This window comes from Acanthochromis polyacanthus, chromosome 13 (assembly GCF_021347895.1).
Source record: "Acanthochromis polyacanthus isolate Apoly-LR-REF ecotype Palm Island chromosome 13, KAUST_Apoly_ChrSc, whole genome shotgun sequence".
Lineage (NCBI taxonomy): Eukaryota > Metazoa > Chordata > Actinopteri > Pomacentridae > Acanthochromis > Acanthochromis polyacanthus.
Genome location: NC_067125.1, coordinates 32,326,206 through 32,343,221, shown reverse-complemented (window position 1 = coordinate 32,343,221; position 17,016 = coordinate 32,326,206). Strand labels below are relative to the sequence as shown.

The following is a 17,016-nucleotide window of genomic DNA, read 5'->3' as shown; positions in this document are numbered from 1 at the left end:
GCCATGTTGTTGTTACTGAAAAAAGTAAAAGTGCAAAAACGCTTCTTTAGGGTTAGCCATTGTTTTGGTTAGGGTTAGGGTTTGGTTAAGGTTAGGGTTAGGGTAAGGGTTAGGGGTTAGATATGAATGGGAATCAATGGTATGTCCGCCCAATGATAGAAAAACATAGTATGTGTGTGGGTGTGTGAGTGTGTGTGTGTGTGTGTGTGTGTGTGTGTGTGTGTGTGTGTGTGTGTGTGTGTGTGTGTGTGTGTGTGTGTGTGTGTGTGTGAGAGAGAGAGAGAGAGTGTGTGCGTGTGTGTGCATGTGTGTGAGAAAGTGTGGGAGCAGGACCCACAGAGTGCATTGACAGGGCAGAGGTACTTCCACCCTCACTTGCGCAGTGCAACCCAGCAGCAAACCACAAAGTCACTTCTGCTACCTCTTCTGGAACAAAAGGTCAAATATGATCTTAAACCTACTTTCAGTCAAGTCCAGTTCCCTTAAATTGAACCCTGCTGTCTATAACATGCTGAATTTCCATATCTTTTTATTTATTTTTTACTCAGACTTAGCTATTGTAGATTTGCTTTTGCAATGCTTTAAAAGGCTTGAAGCGCGTGCATTGACAAAACAAAAGGGCAGTCTGAGCAAAGCAGAAACTTCTGCAAAATTTATAAAGTCATCGCCTTGAATAGCAACTTGTGATTCTGGTTAAATCAGTAACTTCAGCATTTTATCTTTTAGGTTTTGCCATTATTTCTGAAAATTTAACCATCTAGGAGATATCACTGTATGCCATCACGTCTCATCTGCCTTTGTACACTGATAGTGATTTCAAAATTGTACTAATCTGTTATTGTTTCCTTTTAACTAGAGATATTTCAATATATTAAAAAAAAACTTTGACTTTATTGTTGCAGTGGATGGTGAAAGTTAAAAGAAATATATCCATAAGTAAATGATAGAATAAGTCCACACTAGCATACAGTCAACCGAGCTGTAATTAGTTGACATGAGAAAAAATCAGCTTTCGTTAAAACGTAATTGTTCTCTGCTTAGGTGAAGTGAAACTGGTCACAGACACAGAACACCACAGCAGCCAGAAGCTAAAGGTCCTGACCTCTGGGTCAGCTGAGCTACAGCATGTGTGGGACTGAAAAAAAAGCAGCAGTAGAGAGAAGCTCCTGACACTGGCTGCCTGTGTGGCTTCCCCATCGGTCGCTGCTTCCCTGTCTGCAGGGGAAGCAGGACAGTGCCAGGGTGCAATGTTTTACGAGCTGGTCTCAACCAAACTCCCCACATTCCCACAAGCATTGCACTAAAGGACGTGACTCTGGCCACGCAGCTGCTGCAGCCAGACCACAGGCAGCGTGCACTGAGCATGATAACACATACACACACACACATATACTGTACACTTATATAAAAAACTACGTGCACACTTCAGACTCTGGTAGAAAGGTTGACTCACCAGACTTCCCATATGAAAACACAAGAAAATACAGTACTTGTGTTTAATTAATGAGGAGTGATAAATCATCAGGCCCTTGAAGCACCGGATTTAGACAATCTACTACACATAATAACATATTCTAAAGTTAGTTTTCACTTACCAGCTTTTTTAAGGCTTTCGGACATATTTTATGACTTTTTTAGCAAATTAAAACTTGTTCAGGGTCTACCACTTGGTTAGAACACGCAACACTTTCTTAAAACAAGCTTCCTGTTCCCATGGTCAATAATGAACCCGAATTCTCAGTGTACAACATAATGCAGGTTGTTCATGGTTTTCTCTCATTTTTATTTGTGGCGTAACTCGTGATTCAGCCCCTGCATGTAACTTTACTTGCTTCCCAGACTGTAATGACAGCCTGGGCTGAGTCACTGCTGATGTCAAGGAAAATTTTGTCCTCAAAGTTGATCATGTAACCAAATTTTTCTCTATAAGTAAGGAACTACTTAAGTTTTACACATTTCATATCATAAAAAGACGGAGAAAAGGCCAAAGTAAGAGGAAAATTAGTCAGTAGAGATTGTGTGATATATTTCAGAGCTGTATATGTGTTTGATATTTCGCAAAAGGTAGAGTTCCTCATACCGATATGACACGCTATAAAATCAGCCGACAAACAATAACTCAATGGGTTGTGTGTAGGGGGCATCTTCATTAATTAATTTTACTTCTAATCTCGATTAATTCTAAGATTTACCACAACTGATTACCTGTTACAGTCCTCCAACTGCTTTCTGACACCACAATTTACAAGACAAAGGTCCCCTGTGGAATTTATGACCATTAGCATCGCTATGGAGCAGTGTGCATGATACAGACAGAACCGTTAGCCTTTTCGCTTGTAATAAAAATAATACATTTAATGTACAAAGCACTTGTCATTTAAAGAAATCGCAAAGTGCTACAAACACACAGTAAAAAGAAACAATTTTAAAAAGGAATCCTGTAGGTAAGTTTAAAGCCTCCATAAAAAGGAAAGTCTCCAAGCATTTTTTTAAAAGTGCTTGTAGTATGCATACCAACAATGATGCCCATGCATGTGGTAGCTACAAGTCACACAGATGGCTTCATGCTATTGCACTGATCGACAGTTGGTGGCAGTAATATGCCAACAAACACAGCAAAAGTGCACCAGCAAAGTCAGACAGAAATCCAGTGAAACACAGATGTGAACAAAGGGCAGTTACAAGTGCGAAGAAAATCAACTTTGCATATGTTTTTTTCAGGAAAGAAATGTGTGCTCAGAGATTAACACTGAGCACACATTTAGTAAATATCTAAATAAATGATGATTCCTGTTTACTTTGCCTTCCTCCTGATTCTTTGGCCTTCTTCCCTTGTTTAAATTCTAAGCCTTGAGCTCCAGGGCTCTTTGGTTGAGAAGCAGACCTGGTATTAAGAAAATGTTCATCATGTGAGAATCCTGTGTACCCTGACTCTGGCCAAGATAATGTTCCCTGCTAGCATAAACTAGTCTACAAATCTCTGAAGGGTGGACATGCAGAATTCCAGTGGCCTTTCTTGACTGTCACACAGTCAAGTGCCATATATTGTAGTAACAACAGGAAGGCTTCCATGTTCTGCTCGAGCATGGTACTCCAACACAGTGATAAATACTTGACATTGCTGTGAAAATCACAAACACAAATCACCACAACCCTCCCCTGTGACTCAGATTGCAAAGTATAAAGCAGATTTTGAGAAAGGAAGGCATTCAGCGGGTTTAAAGTGTGTGTTGGCATATCCTGTGTGAGGTTCACCAGAGATAGATTACACACCCAGAGTGTGTGGTGACCTGTGCTGCAGCCAACCAGCAGTGGTTTAGATTGTAGCACTAAATCATTTCATATCACAGCCATATCTGCTCTTCCCATGGCAGTTAGGAGCTGCAATCTCAACCCACACAGTCACTACAGGAAATTCCAGTGAAATAAACTTTTCATCAAGACAGCAAATTTAAGCAATTCACATTTCCTATAAAGAGTCAGTGTATGTTGCTTCCAAATAGGACCTTGGTGCGCACCTGCAATGTGAAGTGTTAAATATATATAGAAGTGAAAGTGACTGCAGATGGTGCAGAGGTTTTGAGAAACGTATCCGTACATTGTTCATAGTGAAACGTACAATATTACTGAGAATAGATGTGAACCAGCAAAGACGAGGTTGTTTAAAACAGATGAAAGCATGAAGTCAATAGCCTCTATTTATTAAATCTTTATCTCCAAGAAGCATGAGAAGAGAGACGGAGGCTTTGTAAAATCATTGTGGCTTCCTGAATAGAAAGAATATGAATAACTAAACTTATACCTAAGCATGTGCTTCTTGGGTGCTTATTGGGAGATTTGTCTTAGAGAGATATACTGAAAGAAACATAATGTTCAGGAGAGGTCAGTAAAATTTCATCAGACCAACACTGACATCTGTTGGTGACCTGATCTCTTACTTTTCTTAGACCACTCATCAGCCAGAACATTAAAACCACCTAAAAAAATCCACCTTGTGATACCAAAACAGCTCTGACCACTCAAATTATGTCTTTTAATGAGGCGTGTCCTGCGGTTTTAACACCAAGATGTTAGCAACAGGTCCTTCAAGTCCTGTAAACTGCAAGGTGAGACCTCTACGGTTGGTTTTTCTAGCACATCCAACAGATGCTCAATCCGTTTCAGATAAGAAGAATGTGGACACCAAGTCAACACCTTGAACTCTACTCTTCAAACCATTTCTGAACAGTTTTTGATGCATAGTAGGAAGCATTATCTTGCTGAAAGAGGTCACTGGTATCAGGGAACACAACGGCAAAGAAGGAATGTAATAGTCTGCGATAGTGTTTAGGTAAGTGGTGTCAAAATAGTGTTCACCTGATGAATTCCAGGACCCAGTGTTGTCCAACAGAACATTGTCCAGGGCATCACGTTTCCTACACCGGCTTGATCTCTTCCCTCAGTGCGTCCTGCTGCCATCTCTTCTCCAGGTAATTGACACACAGCCATCTATATGACATGAAGGAAAACATGATTCATCAGACCAGGCAACTTTCTTGCAATGCTCCATGGTCCATTTCTGACACTCATTTACATTTTTTCAACCGTGGACAGTGGTCAGCGAGGGCACTCTGGCGAAGAAGCCTCAAACATTCAAGCTGCTTTCCATCACAGCTCTTCTGTTGGATCAGTCTTTATATTCTAGCGTTTGCGTCCCTTGAGCATCTCAGTCAATCTTAAGTACCCATGACCCTGCTGCTGATTCACTGGTTGTCCTTCCTTGGACCACTTGTAGTAGGTAAAAACCATTGCATACTGGGAAAAAAAGCCCTGTAAGTTTTGGAACTGCTCTTACCTATTCCTCAAGACATCACAATCTGGCTTTTGTCTAGTTTTCTTGTTATCAACTGAAAGAACTGACTGTTCATCTGCTGCTTACAGCATCCCATCCTTTGACAGGTGCCACTGCAACAAGATAATCAGTGTTATTCACTTCATCTGGCAGAGAATAACAAGTAAATGACATTGAAACTGTTTTAATGTCATTACAAGTAGAAAATATTGGATATAGTATAGACTTTTGAAAAACCATGCCACCAAAAAGTGCAGACACAAGTATATCAGTGTAGTTTCTGTTTGGTTGCCTAATTTTTGAAGGGATGAAAATGAAACAAACAAAAAAAATCATAAATTATGTGAAATAAAGATTTACATTGTCTTTGTCCATTGATATGTAATGAAAAAAAATCGAGTTCAAGTAAATTTTACTTTTAGGACACACAGTTGCTTTACGCCTTCACTTTTCTGAGTTTTAAAAGGAATAAAACCGGTATTTTCTATGTCAATCTACATGCAATGACCCATAAAGACAAAGTGAAAACGTGTTTTAAGAATTTATGTATATATAAAAATCAAAAGCTGAAATCTTTCATTCAAAAAAAGCACTCACATACTAGATTTAAACCTCTAATTCAGATACAGTTTTGAGCATCTTCAATGAGTCTCTACGGGATTTTTAAAAAACTGCATTTGGGCAGGTTATTCCATTTACCTGGCAGAAGCACCTGAGTATCTTCAGGTCTGTTTGCAGATGTTACATGGGGATTAAAACTTGGCTTTGGTACGGCCACTCAAGAACACTCATGAACTTGTCCCGAAGCCACTTCAGCATTGTTTTGGTTGGATGCTTTGGTTCACGCTCACGCTGATAGGTGAATTGATGCTCCAGGCTTAGGTCAAATGCTCTCTGAGTCATATTTTCTTCAAGGACTGCTTTGTATTTGGATTAATTCATTCTCCCTCCAATTCTGACCAGTCTCCCTGCCCACGCTGCTGAGAATCACCCCCATGGCGTGATTCTACACCACCACAATGGTGTTATCCAGATGATGAACAGCGCCTGGTGAGCTTGGAGTTCTGCCCAAATCTTCTTCCTCATGTCTTCAGAGTCCGGTAAATGCAGTTTGGCAAACTCCAAGCAGGCTGCCATGTGCTTTGTACTCAAAGTAGCTTCTTTGGATGATCTAATTGATGGAGTGCTGCTGAGGTAGTTGTCTAATTTGCATGTTTTACATGTCTGCAGAGGACTGCAGAGCCACTACCGGGTTCTTAGTCACCTTCCTGACCACGGAGCTGCTTGAAGTTTGGTTGGATGGCCGGTTCCACCATAGCTCCTGGTGGTTTTGAACTTCTTCCATTTCACATTTATTGAGGCTACCTTGGTGTTTGGAACATTCAGTTTTTTAAAAACCATTTTCTACCTTCGCTTTGATCGTTGCCTCACAACAGTTTTATCATGAAGGTGAGTTCCTTAGAGTTCTTGGGTCAGTTTTTGTGAATTGTAGAACTTTTGCCACATGGTGATTTTGGTCAGTTAAAGCATTGCTAAAGAAAACAGGATGCATCTGTGGAGTTCCACAGCAAAGGATCTGAACACTTCTATTCATGAGAGGTTTCAGTTTTTGTATTCTAATGGAACTACAAAAATCTTTTCAAACATGTTTCACTGTGTCATTATAAACTATTGAGTCTAGATTGACAGGAAAATAATATCAATTATATTCACTGCAAATGAAAATTATAACACACTGATGTGTGTGAAATGTGAAGGGATCTGAATCCTATCTGAAGCAACTGCATATTTCATTTTTTCATACATGCAGTTTAAAAGTACCAGCTTTTTATTTGTGGCAGAAACTAAATATTGAATACAGATGCCCACACAGAACACACTTAAAGGAACGAAACAGTAACCATTTGGAACAATTGACACGTGGTAATGACACTTAATAGCACCTTATTCTACTCCGTTAGAATGATTGCTGGTTTGAAAAAAAGTGCTGCTATTACAGGTCTGAGTCATCCAACAAAAAGGGTAGATTTTTGAGGCCAGAATAATTTGTGTTTCTGGAAATTAGGAGCATATATATGTGTGTGTGTGTGTGTGTGTGTGTGTGTGTGTGTGTGTGTGTGTGTGTGTGTGTGTGTGTGTGTGTGTGTGTGTTGTCTAGCTTTGGAAGGGGGCTCATTGAGTCTTGTGGGTTTACTCTGGCAGGTTTGGGATTTGGGTTTGGGCTGGATTGGGATATGCAGAGTCTGGCGGACGATGCTTTTGGCTCTTTGTCATGTTCCTCTAGTCTTTCCTGCACAGTTTTTGTGATATTGCAGGGCACGTTTGCTGTGAGGGGAGTGTGTCTAGTCATGTTTGGTAGAAAATGATCAACGCTTTACCTGCACCTGCAAGTGCTTTAATCTTGTGGCTGATCTGTTTGTGTGTGTGTGTGTGTGTGTGTGTGTGTGTGTGTGTGTGTGTGTGTGTGTGTGTGTGTGTGTGTGTGTGTGTGTGTGTGTGTGTGTGTGTGTGTGTGTGTAAGTAAGTACTTTATTTATATGATGCTGAAGCATAGCCATGTGTCAGTAGAGGAAAAAAAAAACATTCAACACTTCGCCTACGAGTGGTTTTAATGTTTTGGCTGAACAGTTCTATTTATATAGGGTGGTGAAGTCAGTGATGCGTCAATAGCGGAGAAAAAAGACTCTTCTATATAAACATATTGGTTTAATTTAATGATTCACATTGTGCTGCGTTAGCCCTTGGTCACAAAGTATATATGACTAGATAAGCTGTTTTTAAAAGAGTGATGTTTGCGGACACATTTATAAAAATGCTAATATTTTTGGGCCGGGTCCATGGGGCACTTATGTAAAACATGGAGGTGGCATGAAGCAGCAGAGATCCAGCTACGTCTTACAATACCAGCACCTTTCTGTGTTCCTCTGTCAAGGTTAGCCAGGGGAGATAATACAAAGATGTGTGAGCATGTGCATGTGGGGGAGGGGGTGTAGGGGGGTGAGTCATCTGGATGAGTCATGTGCGGTGTGTGTGGACAGCTCAGGGAAGGATGGATAAGGGAGGCGAAGGCTGGGGTGTGGAGGCCAGCGTGGAATAGCGAAGGTGTCACGGTGCCCGATGTGACTAAAGCGAGCCGCGGCCAAAGAACAGATGTTTTACTGTCTGACACTAGTTCCATCACCATAAATGAGCGCACTGTATGTGTACTGTGTGCTGTGGATGATACATTTTTCAAGTATTCCTGAGAGGCAGAATGTCGAAAACAGTTCAATATGATATGAGCTCAAGCTTGCAGTAGATGTTCATAGCCAGCAGGGGTCCCCTAAATATGCAGATTCAATGCAAGATCTCAAATGGAGCTACAGTGGTACAGTAGATGAACAGAGGGAGTGTGAGAAAGTTGGACAAGAAAGACAGGAATTTAGGAAAAATAACAGTTTGGAATTTAGGAAGCGTTCATGGCTGCATTTTATTGAGCGACCACAGCCAGGGTTTCATAATTTTATTCAGAGCTCATCCTCACACTCTCTTTCTGTTATTTCATTCCCCACAGAGAACAGGCTCACATCAAAGCCGGCTCTATCTCTCTGATGCTACTGTCACTCTCTCTTATCCTCGTAATCTGCAATATTTTCTGCCACTATGTCACACAGCATACGAAGAGAAAACATGACATATTGACATAAATGACAAACTAACATATGATTACAGGTATTAAAGCAAGAAAGTAACCAGTACTCAACTATTTTGCCAAAGTGTGCTACTGAGCTTGGATCTCTTTGGTTGGAAGCATCGTGATCAGCTGAGTCAGACTGACGAATTTGTCCAAATTTATCTGATTTATCCTCAGTGAGTCACTGGAAGACTCCAGGTCTATACCTCGATCAAACAGCGCTCTGCCTTAGAATGATCAGTGACGAACGCACTGTATCCATGCGCACAAGGAAGAAGGACGGCGTCAACTTTCCACGATTCATCTGACTTCAAAGCAAATCAGTGAGCATCAGGCTGAACTTCATGATGCACTAACTAGAAGGATGGCGCATTCGGATTAGCTACAAAGGCAGTGATTTTTTTTCTTCCCTTCTCTTCTAATAGAGCACCACACCTGTACCGGTGGATGAACAGTCACGTCTGGTGGAATCAAACTACCTTCGGGTGATCCTGTTTAATTAATTCTCTCCCACTAACACTGGCTTTACAACAACGAGGGTGGAGGTGGGGAGAGGGAGAGCTGTGGAGGAAGAGGAGGTGGAGGGGTGTGTGTGTGTGTGTGTGTGTGTGTGTGTGTGTGTGTGTGTGTGTGTGTGTGTGTGTGTGTGTGGTGTGTGTGATGAAAGATTCATGAGCGGTGGTGATGTTAGAGTGAAGACAGGGGTTTTATGTCAATCTAAGTGAAAGGGATGCTGTAACCAAGAGAGAGAGAGCAGATAAATATGCATGAGAAACCAAATACATATCACAATACATATAGCATAATTCTGAGGAATGAGTATGTGAAATGGCAGGTATGGAGGGAAGAAAACCTTCAGCGCTGTCCTATATTCCTGCACCGAGCACTGGGTAATTCCCAATTTTAACAACACACTGTAGCACCACTGTTGACATGACTCCAGGCCCCTCAGTTCTAACAAGTCACAGATTGGAAACCAGGCTGAATCATTGTCAGTGTTTGCGCCTCAGTGCATGTAAAACTATGCAGCTGTGGTAGAAGGAGAGACAGGGATGAGGGAAGAAGAAGAAGAGCGTGTGAGTGACTGGGTGGGAAGGAAAGAGGAAGAAAAAGGGAGAAATGGACAGGGGAACGAGTAGGAAGAGGAAGAGTAGGAAAGCAGAATACTGATTAGCGGTATGTGTGTGTGTGAGAGAGAGAGAGAGAGAGAGAGAGAGAGAGGGAGGGAGGGAGGGTTGGGTGCCATGGGGGAGGTGGGGCAGGAGCAGCACTCTGCAGGTGAATGCTGAAGCCCTGAGGGGTCTTTCTCCCCTCTTTCCCCCCCCCCACATCTGCTTGTGATGCTCGTGTAACCATCGCACAGAGAAGCGAAGAGATACTGACCGGATGGGAAGAAGATGACGAAATGGATGGAGAAGGAGTGTGAAGGACAGAATTAACGGAGTAGGTGGAGGGGGGATCATTTGCTCTTGCAGGATTAAAAAAATGACACAAGCAATCAGATAGTGGGAACACAGACATTCCCTGGACATCAAAGTGGCATCCCCGTTCCTCTCATCCTCTCCTCTCCCATCCCGCCATATCTCTCTCTCTTTGCCTTTTTCTCTCTGTGACATATGCGACTGCTGCATTGGAGAGCAGATTATTTATTTATTTATTTATTTATTTATTTTTATTCTTGGGGAAGAAGTTAAAACAGCTATGTTGAGATGGGGGAGCTGAAGATGATACTCCTGTACAACACAAGAAAAAAGGGAATCAAAAGCGCAGAGTTGTAAAATATAGCCTTAGGGTAAAAAAATTAAAAAATGAGGGGGGAATCGTGGGGGTGAAATCAGCATAAGAACATGAGGTGCACTGAGAATTTCTCTCCCAATGACGTATTACTTTTTCATACTTAATTCATGATACCCTGGTGAGAACACTGATGGCTGGTTCTGGCATTTGTGTGAGTAAGAGTACTGACCAAACCTACCTTTGATTCTGTATGACTTATTAATGTGTGGCTCATTAGTTTGTATAACTCATCACGTCTTTGGGTCTCTCCTCTAGATATGACTCTCTGGACCTTCTGAGAGAGACTGGTTTTAGGGATTATAATGAGGGAGGTGCGCAGGTGGAGGGATGGCTTACAAAAACCTAAAAATTGAATTATTAATACCATTAAATAATTAGCGCGATCTTCAGTCCAATTCACTGACTGAGAAAGTGAGTGTTTGTTTTTTTGTTAGCTGCTTAGCTTAATGTTTTGGTCATGCTGTGAAATATTGATGCCAAAGTAAAAAGTGTAAATAGATGATTTTGTGGGTAATTGCATAAGTAGGAGTGCAGATACCGGTCAGATTAGGAAAGCTGAGGTCCTGGCATGACATGATGACACTAAATACAGATTTTGCGGTCAGTGTCATTGAATTCAGTGTTTTTGCTATAAGGGACAAGTGAGTTTTAGGCAGAACACAGTGTGGGGTCAGAATTGGTAAAAGGAAACAGCACTACAAAGTCTACAAATGCAACCACATGTAGTAAATATATTAAAGTCAATACAATAACAGGAACACCACAAAATACTGTGCCGTGTTTATGGAGCTCATAACGTTCAATTTGAGTCTGTGCCAGTGAGACATTGATTCAATTGTATTACAGTTTGTTGTGTTGCTGAATTGGGTTTAGATTTTACTGTAAAGCATTATTTTGCTCACTCCCTCGACATCCCGAACACAAAAGAATCCATTTACCTCAAACAACTGCCCTGGACGCACTGCCAACGTCATTATCTGGAGGGTCTTGAGCGCTATATGATAAACTTACAGACTTCCTGTCCCACACATGCTTGTAGCGCGTCACGTCATGTGTTATGTGTCTCTTTTGTGGCATTTGCTCATCAGCCCATCCTGTGTAACTCTTGTTCTTTAATCCGTAGATGTTTACCTCCCCCTTGTCGCTTTCCTGCTTACACTAAACTAGTGAATCATCACTGTCACTCCCTCCCTCTTCCGTTAACTGCAGTTTTCTCTCTTGTACACTCACACATGGAATATCAGCCATGAGCAGCCAATGAAAGAATACCACCTATGAGAAGGAGTGATGCATGTGAGAAAAGAAGGGAAGAAGGCAATAAAGGACGGTATAGCAAAGATAGAAACAGATTTTCAATGATATAATTAATCACATGCTGTTTACATCCCTTTTCTCTCATTTGAACATCAGTTTTAGTATGATAGGTGCTTACCTTCTCGCTGTCATTCACTCCTGTTCACATCTGCAGTAGAACACGTTTATCCTGTAAAGGCAGCATTCATTTATTATTAATTCTGCCACTGTAACTTTGATTTAAATGACTTAAATCAGTAAATGATCCTGTTGAACCTCAGAATTCATTTTTAGTTTAGTATAAGAAAAAGAAGGTGGGTTAAAGTGAAAAAACATGAAAAAAGTAGAGGAGATATTTTGTTTTAGGTTGTGGCAGTGCCATGATAGTAAAAGATGGAAGATGGAAGTGATGGAGTGATATACAAAGGGTGCAAGAAAGTTTTCATTTTGGTTCATTGCGCTGCTGTTTGCTGAAAAATGTTAAAGTCAAAGGGGAAAAATATCTCATATTGTTCTATTACTGCATTAACTATTAAACTTGTTACTGATTGTGGGGATCTGACATAATGGCGTGCCACCGCAAACGAAAAAATATAATTATCCAAAACAGAAACATCACCTTCCAGTATCTTGAGATATTAAACAGCTATGAGTGGCAATAGGCATTGGCTTTTGAGGGACTTCCCACAATGACAGACTGAGCAGTTCTTCTCTACTCACCGCTCTTTCTTTCTCCATACATTTGCATGCCACTTCGTGTTTTATTGTCTCTGCAGAGCTGCACATTTCTGATTCACATTTACTGGCCTCACCAGCGTCTCCAGTGTTTATTGTTCGCCAATGCGTCGTTTGTTTTCAGTCTGCTATCCTGTTTTAACACCCTCATTTACCCTCATCCTGACTGGTTGAGACAGATGACAGCCCTCACTGAGCCTGGTTCTGCCACAAGTTTCTTCCCACAGTAACCAAGGAGCTGCTCAAAAGGAATTGTTCGGATTTGTTGGATTTCCCAAGCTGCATCTTATTAAATATATGTCTGTTCATTTTTTTTTACAGATATCCTCTCCTAAAGCTCACTTTAAGCTTTTCTCTTTATAGTGATTCAAACCTTTACAACCTTCCAGGATTTCTGTAGTAAGGCTGTTAAGGTGATTAACCTCTCAAGAATATGATTTTTTTTTTAGAGATTCAGGGGTAATACAAGGCATTATTTCATTTCCAAAGGCTGCATTTTCTGTGACTTTCTCCTGTACATATCTCACGTCACACATTAACTGTTCATACTGTCATTAATCCCTATTTTTATATTTACATTTATCCATCTTTACATTGCTATTTGTCTGGCACTCTTATACTACCTATAGCTTATTCTATTTACATACTTCATATGTTGATACCTCTCAGTTTATACTGTTCATTCTGTTAATATAGTATCGTATTGTATATACCTATACAGCATACAGTATATACAATAATTATACATCTAAGATATTCATATATCTTCCATATTTACATTACAGTGTTTTCCATATTCAGAATAAATACACTGTTCATACTGTCTAAACAATTCAAGCACTTTACATGTCATTGCACTTTTCCTACTTCTGGTTCGGTGCTAAACTGTGTTTGTTTTTGATGTTTTTAGTTATTTTATGTGTTTTGCTTGTTTATATTTATTGCACTGTTATTAATGTGTGAGTGTTTTCAATGTTTGAGTGGGGTTTTTAATTTTTGCCTTACAGCCATGACAAAATATGAATTTCTGTTTTTACTTGGAACAGACAATAAAGTTATCTGTTGTATTCTATTTTATTCTATTCTAGTACTTGTACGACAGAGAGAAAGTAGAGTCTTGCCTAACCTCTCTGTCATTTCACACGGTTTCCACCTTACTATGTGAAAGCCTCTGACATGACTTATGTAGTGACTTGGCACCATATGAATACAACATACAACAATACAAATCTCACCAAAACTGGTTCATCTCTGTTTGACATCCATTCACTCCCAGTTGTGGAGGCCCGCTGCCTCCTGGAGATGATCCATAGATGACAAAGACCTGTTTGATTCATGATTCTCTAATGAGGAGAAGAGGGCATTTATTTATATATATATATATAAAAAAACAGGGTCAAAGAACTAACGCCAATCATCCATACATGTATACAGGCTTCTACACACAAACCAAGAAGACAAATTGGGAGTGGGTGGGGTTGGTGGTCTTCAGTGAGTAATTAATCAACTTTTTTGGTTCCTCCTGTGAGATCTATTGCTCCTGCCTCACTTTGGCACACATGCTTGTACACCTCCGAAACAAGTTCCTGGGGGAGCAGTTCATCCACTGGTTTGTAACGCGCTTGACAAACACAGAGCAGGATTGAGAAGAGAGGGGGGTGTTGCATTACTGTACCCAATAAAAAGTCAAATATTGCCCCCCCCAACCCGTCGTCATGCCTCCTTTCCCTCTTTTTCTCCCCCCTCTCTCTTCCTTCCTCCCCTCGCGGAACCCTGAGCGTCCTCCTGTTGACTAAATTTCCTCGATGACGTAAGAGTCCACGTACATCGTCCATGTAGGTGATGCTTCTGAATGAATGAGTGTCCCCTCCCATCTCCATTACTAGTACTACGGGATGTCTATAAGAGCAGATCACCGGGACAGCCCGCTGAATTTCATGAGATACCGAGGAGCAAGAACGAGATGTGAGATTGAGAATAAATCTAAATTCGAGCCATTTCTTTTTAACTGAGAATTACGCAGCAGTTCTGTTAGTGATGTTAGTTAGGGCATGTTCATGACATCTTAACACATTTGCCGCCAGACAAGTTAGAATTTTACGCGGTGGAAATGGTCAAAACTGTGCCTTGGTCACAGTTTGATAAACTAAAGAAATCTCAGCTGGAGCAAGAAGACCAAAAGGTAAGTTTTCTTTTCTTTATATGTCATGAGTTTTTATTTCCTCATCAAATTTCCAATGACCCACGTGTAGAGACACATTTCAGCAGGGATGAGCTCGTTAAATAAGTGTAAGGTCACTCTTCTAGTTTCACCTAATTTTCCTCTGCGTGTCGTTTCATGAATCTACGGTAGATTACAGAGGCTGGAAGTTACTGCAGTGTGAGTCACTTTGGCGCACATGGGCAGTGACAACTGTGAAAAAAGAGGAGAATGTCTTGTAGGGTGTAGGCTACGCTGATTGCATGTTAACCAGGCTGCATCCCTGCAGACTGTAAGAGAATCACGACATGCGGTGGATTTCAGATCTTTTTTTTTTTTTTATTTAAAAGGACATCAGTGTATATGGGACGCGTCCTAACCGGCTGCTTCTTGGACTTATTAATATCTAAACAGCAGCCGGTGTATGCAGTCGGGGTGGTACTGGACAGCATGTACTCTCCTGTTAAAGATGAAATCATCCGCCTTCAGGCATGGCTCTCGCGGTTAAACCCTTCGCGCACCGGATGAAGAGACTTACTTTAAATAAAGTGACCTATTATTCAGGCAGAGATCCTCTCTCCATAGTTCCCCAGCTTTTTCCCCCTCTTCCTTTTTTTCCATGTTGAAATGACATCGTGACGCGTTCTTGAGATGAAGTCAATTTTGCGTCATTCCTGCGCACATGCAGACGGCTTCCAATCACCCGGCAGAGGGCTTTAAAGACACAGTGCGAGTCGCCTATATACGTCCACAACCTGCATTGCGATGTGTCTCTATACGAGGAGGGGAGATGAGGGGGTGGGAAGGCCTGGGGGTCTGATGAAAACTCCCCAAGGTAACTCCTGGAAGGGGGCCATGACCAGAATTACAATGAGCTCTGGCTCAATAACCTCTCCCCGCTGTTTTTTGTTTTTTTGTTTAGCTTTAATGTCCAGCTGCGCAGGGTATCGACGCTGGCTTTAAACCACTTGAAGCAAGATGAGCCTTAGGAAAAGACCTGCATTACTCTAGGAGACCTTTCAACTAAACAGAAAAACAGAGACAAGAAAAAACAGGCGAAATAACCTGGGGCTGCGTGTCGCTGTCCAAGGTGCTGATCTGACCTGCATGTTGCTGCATTTAAACACAGTGATCAAACATGAAGCTGCAGATTTCTGCTACACAAGCACAAACAGCTCAGTGAAACGTAAGAAATGTCCTCACGCAGATGAACAGCAGCCTATACATGTAATAAAATGTTCTAGAGCTTTTTCACAGCATGGCATCGGAGGTCCTTTACTCTATCCTGTAAGTAAGTTTCTGTCGTTTAATATCAGATATATTTTTTAAACTCTCTGACCTCTACCAACCATGTGCCCGTCTCTTACAAACAGAGAGGCGCATCTCTAGAGATATTTACGGCTCAGGCAGCTGCAGAAAGTCGGCCAGCAGTGTTTGTTGGTGATCTTCAGCACCATGGACAGTGACACACTCCACACTTTCTCACAGATCAAATCAGCCTTCTAGTGATCAGTTAAAACCATTACATTTGTTTTTCCATAAAGGTTAGAGCTACACTTTGATGATTGCTCTCATTGTTAGTACATAACATAGACATAGACAAACATATCAAAAAAGTCGGTGGTAACCTCTGATAACACTTTTTTTTTTTTTACATTTTCCCTGCTCCTTCATTCACCTCCCCACCTTCCTAGAGCTTTCCTATTCACGCGAAAATCCCCACCACCAGTCACTTCACACAGCCTCAAACAGCCTGTATAAATTCACCAGATGAGTGCCCCAGTGTACTCAAATTTCCTGACTGCTGACGTCAGTCTTGGAGTTAGTCAGTTGAGCTTGCATAAGCCACCAATTCACACTGTGCTCCCGTCCATTCCAGCCTTGTGGCTGAGTCATAGATAATTGGCATAGAAATCAATACTACAAACACAACAAGTGGGATATGTAACTGCCAGTCTGGCCATACATAGCCCGAGGCATCTTGCAGGAAAGGCCATGTGGTGGTGCTACTGCAAGCGCTGTGTCATTGTATATGACCTGATTTGCCAAATGTAGCATGTCACACAGATATTCTAGGTAAATGGCTGTTTTTTTTTTTTTCCATTTGCACTTCACACCTTGATTTGCTTATATAATGCAATTATAGATGGCATTTAATTGTTGAACAAAGGGCAGCATGATGGTGTCTCTCTCACTCTGCATCCCCCCCACCTTCCTCTCTGCATGTTGTAAGCTTGTGTTCTTACTCACTGCAGCTTGATGTGATTCTATGCTCTGTTCCACCAGTCAGTGCATCAATACCTTGGCTCTAGACTGCTTACTGCTAAAACTCCTCCAAAGTACAGTAACAGTCTACAGTCATGGCTACTGATGTCTGGCAAACCTCTGCACGGTGTGATAAAATCCACCTTTGTGACAGTGAGAGTTGAGATGAGTGGGAAGATGCTGCAGCTGTACTGTATGAAGTTTCCTTTTGGAGCCCAGCAC

The 17,016-nt window shown here is 41.3% G+C and overlaps 1 long non-coding RNA gene across 1 annotated transcript; it reads right to left on the bottom strand.

The window, feature by feature from the left end:
- Positions 1 to 1,989: 1,989 nt before the first annotated feature.
- Positions 1,990 to 15,288, bottom strand: LOC127536812 (uncharacterized). The gene is made up of 4 exons (XR_007946013.1): positions 15,068 to 15,288; positions 13,565 to 13,672; positions 11,734 to 11,784; positions 1,990 to 4,488 (listed from the first exon to the last, which is right to left on the bottom strand). It is a non-coding gene; the product is annotated as an uncharacterized LOC127536812 (long non-coding RNA).
- Between the last annotated feature and the right edge of the window lie 1,728 nt (positions 15,289 to 17,016).